We start from the raw sequence: 12,545 nt of genomic DNA, 5'->3' as shown, positions 1-12,545 counted from the left end.
AGAGCTGAACAAAACACAGGTCTTTCTTTCAAGGATTTCTGATGCTAATTCTGAAGACAAACAAGCAAACCTACTCTACTCCAATTATTCTAAAATATCGATTATTTATTCACTTTTATCATCTCTAAAATTGAGATGTATCTTTCAATCAATGCCAATTTATAGCTGCTATTAGCCAGGTGACATTCATGATATAGTATTGCCTGCATTAGTTATCTACTGCTTCATAACAAATTACCGCAAAACTTAATGGCTGAAGAAAATGACATTTATTATATGAAAGATTTTATAGACCAGGAGAGTCAGGCATGATCTAGCTGAGTCTTATGGCTGTAGAACTCTCACAAGCTGCAATCAAGGTGTTTTCTGGGGCTGTGATTACCTTAAGGCTCAACTGGGGGTAGATTCGCTTTCAGGCTCACTCAAGTGATTTTTGACTGGATTCAGTTTCTCATGGGCTGTTGGCCAGAGACCTCCCTTGATTACTTGCTTAGTGGTCTCATAAGGTAGCTCTTGGAATGACAGGTGGCTTTATTAGAGTGAGGAAGCAAGAGAAAAAAAGGGCAAAAGACAGTCCGATAGCCAGAAAGAAGTCAGCCTTTTGTAACCTAATCTCAGAAGTGTCATTCCATTACTTTGCCGAAGTCTATTCATTAGAAGCAAGTTACTAGGTCAAACTCTTACTCGGGGGAGAGGAATATACAAGGGTGTGAATACCAGGAGATGAAGATCAGCGAGAGCCGATTTAGAAGCCGTCTACTACATAGCCTGTGAATATAGACCTTAGTTCATTCCTAGGGGTATGACTGGCCATGGCAATCCTTTGACATTTGGTCAACAAACAATTTAAGGACAATTTGAGGGAGGAGAATGACTCCTACTTGTCTGAAAATGTCTCGTAAGCACCTTTAGGTAGTAGAATGTATGTCAAAGGCTTGGGAGAAAATCCAGAGACACTAGGAGAGCGCACTTTAAAGAAATGTTTCAGCAACAAAGCTGCTGATGAGACAACATATGTGAGAAAAGACGGACATGAATGACTCTGAATAACAAATGATTTAGAAAATTTGGACCCTGAATGAGAAAAGATTTTAGAAATACTTTGACCAATTTATTTCATGTATATTTTCCATTTTTAAAAATGTGTAATAGTGATATGATTAAAACTTATGTCTAAATAAATGTAAAACAGTTCTTTTAATAAGTTGAAAATTTTAACAATGAAACGATATTGAAAGTATCATGTCAGAGTTTAACTGGCAACATTTTTTCTTTGTAAGTGTTACATGAAATAACTTCCTACAATTAAAGGCATCTTAAATTCAATGAAGAAACAAATACAATACAACATGATGAATTTGAAAAATAGAAGTGAGTTATCTCTGTTTATGGACTCTCTATGCCTAAGAATCTGCAATGTAGCCAAGACGCGTCTTTAGTGAATCACCCATCTGGACAGTTAACCACATCATTTAAAGTTCAACAAAAATGAACAACTAGAATGCCTGAAACAGTAGAGAAAAAACTGTTAAAGATGATGATAAATAACCTCATATATTTGAGCAATGGAAATGAAGACTTATCAAGTATATTAGAAATAAGTATCATCAAAGTGAGATAACTTTTTATAAGTCTCAGTTGTGGTTCCCAACCTACAATTACAGCCCCAAAAGTTAGGAATTCTTGCAGAGTCCATGAAACATTTTATATAGAATGGCTAGATAATATCTCAAACAGTTTTGAACCACTATTTTTCAAATGTATTAACGATGCTTTATTATTCATTAAATACACATTATTTTCAAGTAATTTTTGACATCATCTTAACTCTTTATTGTGATTTATTTAACCAGCAGACATTAGAAATGCAACTATTGTGCAAGTAAAGAGTCTATAAAATTTTTACTATAAAAAAAATACCCTCTGTGACAAATATTCTGGGAACCACCGTCTTCAGGCTTCCTGAGTTGCAAACCTAAGCATGTTCAGAAATGATTCATTTTCTACATGCCCATACCCTTAGGAAAATCATTTATCTCTGTATACTAGATAAAGACCTATCTGTTGCTATCACTCTTCCTATTTAAAATTTCATACCCGTAGATAAAACTTGTCATGACTTTAGAAAGAACCCCATTTTTATTCCAACACATTGAAAGGAAATCCATTTTTTTCTGAGAATAATAAATTGAATCCTAAAAGGATTTCTTTTTCTCTCTTGGATCCTTAAAGTCAGGTTTTCCTTTTAACTAATGGCAAGCCATCTTTCATTTTTTAATAGCATTAGCCTAAGAATGTTGGTTTAATTTTTTCAATTTAAATGGTTGAGTCATAGTGCAACGATGATTTTATTATACAACTGAGAACACAGAATATTAAAAATTAGCCAAGATAATAAAACTACTAGTGCTCTGTCACAACCAACATGATTTATTTGCTTGGCACCAAAGATTAAATTAGTCATAATTCAGCTATATATGTGATAAAACGAAGAGAGAAAATTTTAGTAAGTATACTCTTATTAACATGTTTTCTGTTCATAAGAGGCTCCAAGTATCTCTTGATATGAGATCTAGGGTTAACAAAAATTCAAATACAGGCTTATATTCTTCTACGCACAACTTGAGTACAGTTGCCATTTATTTGTAGGTTCAAGATCAAGAGAGGGATTCGATTTGAGTATATGTTGTTTTGAATAAAGGAGGCTTGAGAACCATGTTCATACTAATATAAGGCAAACTAATATAAGCCAACTAATCTTTCCTCACCTGTTAATTTGATAAATTTCTCAAATATCCACTTGAGAAGGAAAATGAAAGGAAGGAACTCTATTTTCAATAAGCAATTTGGCATTAGCTATAAGAAATAAGTATGGATACCTGGGCAATCATCACTTAAACTTTCAATCAACAAATCTTAATTGAGTGACTCGTATGTACTCAGTGTGAGGCTATAGTCGGACAAACAACAGTGAACAATACTTGATGGCCCTGCCCTCAGGAAGCCTGAACTGTATTGAGGATTCAGAAAGGAAATAAATCGTTGCAAATTAATGGCAAAGACTCCACAAAAAGGGTTAATCTAAGATGCTTTGAAATCATAGGAGAGTTTCCCAATCCAGTGATAAAGAATCAAGGAAGACTTCTCAGGGAAAGTTAGCCCGGGAGCTGGTGGAGTGATAGGTAGGGATGGGGAAGAGAAGTGTTCCAATTAGAGGGAAGAGCAAACACGAAGTTCCCCGTGAGACGCTGCATGGATGGGACGGGGGAACTGAAAGGAAAGGTTCAGCCTGTTGCTATTAAGTGAAATAGGAAATGAAATTCCGAAGACTTTATTGGCTTTTGTGCTCACCTTTACATGAGAGAAAAAGGGACACAGTCAGTGTGATATTGTACACGCTCCAGAGACTTTAAAGTGGATGACAACTTCCAGTAATACAGGAGGGAACAATGTAACAAACTTTAAATACATGAATACTTATAAAGGACAACGCATAAACTGTGTTGGATTACTAGTTTGAGATTGCCACGCCCTCTACCCGTAACAGGAAATACTCTTCATTGGAATGCTGAGATGCCTGTGTGGATTTTTCTTCTTACATTTTCTAAGATACATTTTTCGTGTGTATATTTATGCTTAAGTCAATAATAAAATATGATTCAGATGAGAAATATTTTTTTGGACATCACATATCGTAGCAAACCATTTAAGGTCTAAACTGTGATTAGACTGTGGTCAGGGAACTCAAAATGAGATGTGGCTGCGACAGACAGACACAGTCATGACTGGGCCAGGGCCAGAGTCAGCTTTATAAAACATGGCCCTAGGATCTCCTCCTACCTGCCTTGGAGAGCCTAAGAAGAGTTAAGGCCTAGGAGGAGCAAAACAGTTTTGGGTATTCCTCACAGGCTGCGACAGCCTGGGATATTTAGGTTTCGAAAAGGTAACTTTGATTTGAAAAACATATAAACTTAGAACTCTGTTGTTTTCTAACATACCATGAAATTACAGTCGGTGAAAAATAAATGAAAAGGCAAAAACAAAGAAGTTTCAATGTCATTTAATAACAATTGTAACCGACCTTGAAAACCCATTGTGTCCTTTATTATCACAGATGTTAAAAACCAAGGATGGAGCTGGTGGGGACAGGGGGAGTGGAAACAGAAAAAGAGATGGAGATTCTGAATGGATGAGAAAAGTGAGGCAGAGAGAGTCCAGCCTCTGCCTCCCGGGGCTGCCCATCACGCCTCAGTTACCCTTCCCAATTGCCCCTCCCTGAAACACCTCTGATGCCATCTCCATTTGTCTAAGAGACAAGCCATGCAGAGCAGGCCTAAATAGCCGTAGTGATTGATCTTTACTTTTGTAAGTATTTGCTCCGGTCATCAGCAGCTTTTCTCAGCCTCCAGTACAGCTCTGGCGCTCAAGAGTAATCCATGTGTAAGATCGCATTACAGTGGGACGAGTAACTCAGTCAACCAAAGTGAATCTTTTTGATAACAAAGTATTTATTCAGCTTCTCTCGTTGGATGAAACTCAGCCCGGGGGTTAAAACTGACAGTTTCCTCTGTACCAAAGCTGTAACGCTGAGCTCAGATGTGATTAAAAACTTTTATCACTAAGCAAAAAAAGTAAACAAGCTAAAGCAAAGGTGAGATGGCTGACTCAGAAAATGGCTTCAGAATAGGACCTCTCTCTCATCCGCATCCTAGTTGCTTATTCCCCCGCCCCCCATACGGAAACCTGCATATCATTAACTCCTCAAATTTTAATGCTAAAAGGATACACTGGAGAAGAACAACAGCCTCTCCCCGAGGACGAGGACTGACCAAGCAGGCACATGCCTTCTGTTTAAAAGTGTAAATTTAAAAAAAAAAAAAATTTTTAATGCCTACAGCACCTGGTCTTCCTAGGTGGTCTCCCATCCAAGTACTAAAATGGCCCGATCATGCTTAGCTTCCGAGATCAGATGAGATGGGGCTTGTTCAGGGTGGTATGGCCGTAGACTACAATTTAATTTTTTTAACAGCAATATTTTATTTTGAAGGACTGTCATGTAAGCAATATAAATACAAATCCCCTGAAATTTAATTAATGTCAGAGTTCAAGTGTATGATTATAATATTTGAGATACATCTTAAATACATTATAGTTTTTTAATGTTGAAGGCAATGTGCTAAGCAGTCTTAGTTCAAAATGTTATCTAAAACACCTAATTAAAGAAGACATTGCTCTTCTTGTGGCTTGAGAAGTAATTAAAAGAAATATTGAAGCCTGAATTTTGTGGTTGTTTTTATAACCATGATATTTAAGAAGCAATATTTTCCTCCTCTAATAGACACCAGCTCATCATTGTGGAGTTTGAGGTTAAAAACAGCTCGATTCACAAATGAGTAGGTGAGTGGTTTCTCGACAGGGTTGTTAGATTTAGCAAATAAAATATATGACGTCCAGTTAAATTTGAATTTCAGAAAAACAGACTGAATTTCAGATAAAGATAAAGCATTACTTGGTCTAAGTATATCCCACTGAATTTCAGATAAACAACAAAGAATTTTTGTGTATTTTCCAAATATGCATGGCACATACTTATACTAAAAAATATTGTTTATCTAAAATTCAAATTTAACCGGGTATCCTGCATTTTATCTGACACCCTATTTCTAGACGGTATTTGAAAAGCTCCCAAGAAATTTGCTCACTTAAAAATCTTGCCTTGTGAGATGTTAGTTCCTATATGTGGTGCCATTGTTATTAAACTATACACAGATCTCTTCCTGAGGTGAGGAAAGACAAAGTTTTCCCATTAAAATTTATAATCCCAATACGCAATCCTTAAAAGAAAGACACAATTCTTTATGTTCTGATATAGGATTATCTTCAAAATAAATTATTAAACTAAAAAGAAAAAACAAAGCTAGGTTCGGCAGTGTGTGCATCTTGAGTAATAATGAGGGCTGTCTCCAGGGAGCAGGACTGGGGTGAGGGGTGGGGGTGACCGTGGAAAGGAGTCTGCTTTTTTCATTCTACTATTTTGTACATTTTGAATTTTCTATCATGTGCATGTGTTATCGATTCAAAAACAAATAAGTGTGAATGAACAAGCAAAAAAGCAAAACAAAAATATTTTCTTTCCAGGACAAAACATCCCACGAGATAATGTTTAGTAGAAATTATTTCATTAACTTCTTGGATTTCCTTTTTGACCTTATCAGGTCACCTGAATAACTCTGGGAACATGGAGGTAAACTACTTTATAATCATGCATGGACTCAGCCTTATTGAAGCGTATGTGATATTTTAAAGTGGAAAAAAAATCTATTTTCTATAAAGCTGTAACTTTTATCTATAAGAGTGTGCATATTTTATAGGCTTTATATATTTCACTCATTTCATTCTCGACTTATTACTCCTATTTTTCGCCACGGGCTTAAATTCGCTCCAGGTCCCGCCCCCGCCCTCGCGTTCCCCCTCTCAGCATAAAATTAGAAAGCGTCACTTGTGAATAATAGGAAACAGAGGGATTTGTTTTGATCTAAGTTTCACCAGCCACGTTTTTCTGCTCAGGCTTCCATTATAAAATCAATTTTCAGACTACATGGAAAGGGGTTATTCTGAAGACCAAGTTCATAATTAAATCTTATGTTCGAGCTAAGAAAAACCAAACCAACATGTACGCGCGCGCACACACATAACACACGTCTTAGCAACATGTCAGTCGAATTAAAAGTACACTGAGATGTTTGGTAAAACCCAAAAAAAACAGTCAGGAGTCGATTCAACGTCTCAGCTTATATTCAACGTAAAGCTTTGTTTTCTGAGCTGAGTTTTTTCCCAGGTGATGTTCAGTATCTCATACATATGAACCATCTCCCCTGCTTCCTGGCTCATGTCGCATTTCCTTTTTCCCCAACTCTGGTAGTTCCTGATAGCCTGCTTTGTGTTTGAAGTCTTTTCCAAGGAATAAAATAGTTGTTTGTCCCTCCTTCCCCAGCCGAACCTGCATCTGCCTCTTCATTTGGTTACCCTTTCACAGTCATTTATTCAGCAGTTATTATGTACCATGCACTGCTCCAGATATGGGCGAAAAGTCCTCTCTTACGTGGCTTATAGTCTAGTCTGGAGACAGGGAGGAAAAAAAGAGAAAGGAATCAAAAGTAACCGGGGCAAGGTTTTACTTTAGAAAATGCAATCTGGAAAGGTAGTTCTGACTTCCTAGAAGGGTGGAGTGGAGCCCTGCGGATACCTAAGGGAGAGAGTTTTAGAGGAAAACAAAATACCAAGACATTAATTAGTCTGCAACACACCGGGTATGTTTTGGTACAATAAGGGTGACGAGATGACTTAAGCAAAATGAGTAAGAGTGAGGAAGTAGGAGATGGAGTCAGAGGAGTATCGTGAAGGCTTTCTGAGCCATGGTAAGGACTTCAGATTTTGAAAAATGGCGTAGATGATAGAGGCTCTGTTCATCCCTCTGGCGACCAAATCAAAGGTGGGACGGAAACAAGGAGCAGCAGCAAGAGAAAATCGCCTGGGATCTAGACGAACAAGCCATACAACCAGGGAGAAATCCAAGAAAGCACTCTGCAATGGCAGAAGTCAGGACGGGGCGAAGATGCGGGGCTGCCCGGTCCCGAGCTGCTGAGATAGAGGCTGCGGCAGCGGCAGACGCCTCTTAAAGGGGCCGCGTCCGCGAGCGGATTTCCACGGTGACGGATCTGCTCGCTCTGAGCGCCAGTGTCGATTTGGCTGCGCCCAGGGGGCACCAAGGACTTACAGGGAGGCACTGTCGGAGTGAGGGCGAGGCAACACTTGCTCTGTACAGAAGTGCCGGCGGTATCCATCGTTCCCTGTTGAGCCCTCCCCCTTACCAGTGCGCAGACACAGGGCTGCCATAGCCTTGAAGTCATCAAACTGGATAACAGAGGTCGCTCTGCTGAAAGCCCGCCTACCCAAACTCGCGGCCCCACCCAAGCCACATCCAGGTGTATCCTCGGCCAGTCAGGTGCTCCTTGCTGAGACTCACACTGCAAGCATCTGGCCTCTGTTTCTGGTGTAGCCGCTTGAGGCAACTATAAGCACAGCATCTGTCGATTGCTTGCTGAATCTTAACAGGTGGCCCCGGAGGGGCACAGGCTGGGGCTAAACTTGACCTGCAGCTGAACCCTTCTCAAGACTGTGCCTGTGGACACCTACTACAAAAATCCTCACTAATAAGACCGAGAGACTTAGGACCTTTGCTTAGTACATAGATACAGACACGGAAAGGCAGCCAAAATGAGAAGACAAAGAAGCAGAAACCATAAGAGGAAACAGAGATCCAGAAACAACAGAGTCAAGCAATCTAACAAATGCCGAGTTCAAAACACAGGTTATAAAGACGCTCAATGAACTTACGAGACATGTAGGTGAATTCAGTGAGAACTTCAAGAAAGAGATAAAAAACATAAAAATGGAAATAGAAATTATAAAAGGGAACCAGTCTGAAATGAAGAACACATTATCTGAGGTGAGAAGTATATTAAATGGGATAAACAAAGTGAATAAAGAAAAGAATCAAATGCCTTACATAGAGGATGGGAAAGCCAAGGACACTCAATCAGAATGGCAAGAGATAAGATGCCAAGACTATAAAAATAATTTAAGGAGTATATGGGACACAATAAGGGTCCAAATATCCGTCTGATCGGTGTAACTGAAGAAAATCAAGATGTTGAACTGCTATTTGAAGAAATAATGATGGAAAACTTCCGTGACCTGGTGAAGGAAATGGACATAAAACCCCAGGAAGCTCAGAGAATTAAAAAAACCAGGGATCCAAAGAGACCTACACCAAGACGCATCATAGTTAAAATGCCAAAGGTTAAATACAAAGAATATTAAAAGCAGCAAGAGAAAAATAATTACCTACAAGGGAACCCCGAAAAGACTGACAGCTGATTTCTCAAAGGAAACTATGCAAGACAGAAGGGCTTGCCAAAAAATATTCGACAGGATGAAGACCCAGGATCTATCTACAAACAAAAATAGATTGTCCAGCAAAGCTATCATTTAGAGTTGAAGGACAGATAAAGAACTTCCCAGACAAAAATGAGCTAAAGGAATTTATCACCACCAAGACAGAATTACAGGAAATGTTGGAGAGACTTCTTTAAGAAGAAAAAACATGTACCAAAAACAGGAATGAAGAATGGTAACAACTACATTCCTATCAATAAGTATCTCAAATGGAAAAGAATTAAGTGCTCCAACTAAAAGATAGAGTGAATGAATGGAAAGGAAAACAAGACCCCTGCATGTTGCCTATAAGAGACTCACTTCAGATTAAAAGACACACACAGACTAAAAGGAAGGGGATGGAAAAACATATTGCTTGGATGGACCAAGAAGGCATTTAAGTCAGACAGAGAAAGATAAATACTATATGATTTCACTTATATGTGGAATCTAAGGAATAAAAAGAACAAACTAATCAAAAACAGACTCACAAATATAGTGGACAATTTGGTGACAGACAGAGGGAATGAGGATTTGGTGGGCTGGGAAAATAGGGTGAAGGGTTAAAGAAGTAAAATTAGTAGCCGACGGATGGTCACGGGACGGGGAGCATAACATAGGGAATGCACTTAGCATTAATATGTTGGCTACCTGGAGGGTCAGGAGGGAGGGCACTGGGGACTGCTTTACAAACTAAAACTATATAGATGCCTAATCAATGTACTGTATACTTAAACTAATTTAAATTCACTCAATTAATTAATTAATTAATTAAGAAATAAAATAACCTAAAAAAAAAAAAAAGAATTCCAGATTTTACAAATATCTGTATCTATTGAACACTGACTCCTCATTCTCTTGTCCCCTTGGCCCCCGGCAACCACCATTCTACTTTCTGTATCTATCCAATGACAATCTTTAACAAGTTATGAAAACAAGAGTTCTTTTGCAGGAAGAAATACATAGTAGCTTCCTCAAGAACTTGAAAATAAGGGAGATAAAATAATATCCTCTGAGAAAGAAAATGTAACATCAAAAGATAATGAATCTTCAATAAAGTCTTCTTGAAGAGCAAGAATGACCTGCAGGTTATGACTGACAGTCCTCTCCTTTCCACCCAGGCTCTTTGCCCAGCCATACTGGCCTTCTCTCAGTCCAAACTCATACTGAAGTAAAACAATATTTAAACAAACAGAAACGTATACATATTCTTCAATAGAAAGACAGTATCATAGGAAGATGTTTACCTAATATAAATATATAATTCAGTGAAATATTAATTATAATCCCAATGGTTTTAAGTGTGTGTATGGTTATTACATGCCTTTGAGTTGGCTTCAACTCCTGGCAACCCTATCAATGAATGACGTTCACCATGTCTTGCCCTCAATGGCCTCGCTCAGCTCTTGTCTATGGCTTCTTTTATGGAGTCAGTCCATCTCGTTTTTGGTCTTCCTCTTTCCTGCCACCTGTTTTTCCCAGCATTATTGTCTTTTCCAAAGAACCCTCCCTGCCTTCTCATGATGTACGCAAAGTAAGACAGCTTCAGTTTTGTCATTTTTGCCTCTAGTGATATTTCAGACTTCCTTAGCTCTAGGACCCACTTATTCATCTTTCTGGTGGTCCAGGGTGTATCCATGGAGCTCTCTTCCAACACTGTATTTCAATTTACTTTGAATTTGTAAGTACATATATGTTAAAATCTCTATAAGTCTAAACACTCAAAAAAATGATTAAAGAGAAGATTGGAATATATGTGGGAGAGCTTATCTTAGATATCAAACAAATTATAAAACCACTATAGTCAAATTAATAAAGAGATATGCAAAAAAGCAATACAGTGGAATAGTTATTCTAGAAATAGATTCTGGTAAATATATTAAAATAAAAGATAGGATAAATGTATTTAAATTTATATTTAAATGTAGAAAATAAACAATAAAATCCATAGAAGAAATTATCCCTGATGGGCATTAATGCCATCGATCTCCCAGCAATCTCAGAAATCCTTTGCCAAGCACTGCTGTTGGCATCATCATGGCCATGGCAAGGCCCACTGTTCATCTCCACAGAATGCCAGTCATCATCAGAATTAAATGGTTTGATGAGCTATTTGTAAAGGGTGTTCTCGATCTAAACCAGTCCTTCATTGAAGCATTTAAGATCTTGCTCCTTGGCATATGTCATCCGTGTGGCTCGATAAACTCTTAAAAATTTGAAAAAAATCAAAAATAAAAAAATAAAGCAGTCTCTTATTGTTTTTGTATTTTAATGACTCTATTTCTTTGGAAGGGCCTTACCCAGAGAGGAGAGATGTCTTGACTATTTTCAGGGAGAACATGGACCACCAAATCTCGAGACCATTGTAAAACATCTGAGTTCCTCTTTCATACTCTCCTAAGAAATAAGGCAAAATGATTAGCCTGGAAAACTTTGTCTATGCCCTTCCTCCAGAAGAGAGGAACTTAACAGCATTTGCCCAGAGGGGTAGAATAGCTCTCATTGTGCACACCTTCCCCCAACTTTGTTTTAACCAGCAAGATGTTAGTACACATGAAACGAGCAGAAGCTTGAAATGTGCTCACATGATTGAGCATGCCTTTGCCACTGCCATGAGCAGAGTTCTCCCGTATAACTGCTAACCGCTTAACTAGGGTCCCAAAATGAAGCACAAGAAAAAATCCACCCTGGCCAACTCTCAGAACAAAAGCATAAAGCAGAGCTTCCCCAGCTGACTCACAGACCCATGAGCAAAATAAATGCTAGTTAGTATGCCAGTCAGATTTTGTGATCTTTCATTACAAAGCTATAGGTGACTGCTAAATACAGTTATGGTGGTTAAATTAACATGCACAGACTCAATGTATGGGAACAGATTAATGATCTTCAGAGGTTCTTGTCGGGGGTGGGGGTAGAAAATCTCATATGAAATTTTTCTTTTAATTCTGACTTAAAATTCGAAGAGACATGCTAGTTATTTATCTACCCAACCATAATGTACGCCATGCCTACATGTGACTACTGATTACAAAACTAAGCGAGATAACTCTTTCCCAAATCTTCATTAAGGCTGTAGCCTAGCAAGGAACTCGGAGAGTAAGCAGAGCATTTTAATCCGTGTGACGAATGCTGTCATGTCAGATATGCACAAGCAGCACATGAAGCTATTGCGTGACAAGTGCACAGTGTCATACCTAGTGAACATCTAGGGAACCTAGAAAGTCTGAATGATGGGACATCTAAGTCGATAGCTGAAGAACGAAGAGCAGCTAAGAGGTTGACAAGGATGTAAAGAAGCAGATGTCAGTGATTAGGGGCCTGCTTTGCAAGACCCAGATAAATGAGCAAATGGCATATTGGAAGATTTGAAATACTATTTTCTAAAGAAAAGCAGTGGTAGAATGGGGGAAGGAAAATGAGGAAGAAAAAAACAGAGAAAATGGTCCCAAATCTGATATTTCTTCTCTGTTTTCCTCAATATTCTTCTCTGTGAAGGGCAGAACATTATATCTCTGGTATCTGAAGTACAATGTTTTCATGGCTGTTCC

The 12,545-nt window shown here is 38.3% G+C and overlaps 1 pseudogene; it reads right to left on the bottom strand.

Moving 5' to 3' along the window:
* Positions 1–4,888: 4,888 nt before the first annotated feature.
* Positions 4,889–5,007, bottom strand: LOC120594376 (uncharacterized; annotated as a pseudogene).
* Between the last annotated feature and the right edge of the window lie 7,538 nt (positions 5,008–12,545).

This window comes from Pteropus medius, unplaced genomic scaffold, assembly GCF_902729225.1.
Source record: "Pteropus medius unplaced genomic scaffold, Ma_sr-lr_union100, whole genome shotgun sequence".
Classification (NCBI taxonomy): domain Eukaryota; kingdom Metazoa; phylum Chordata; class Mammalia; order Chiroptera; family Pteropodidae; genus Pteropus; species Pteropus medius.
Note: the sequence above shows the minus strand (reverse complement) of the source record. Positions and strands in the feature narration are given on the sequence as shown.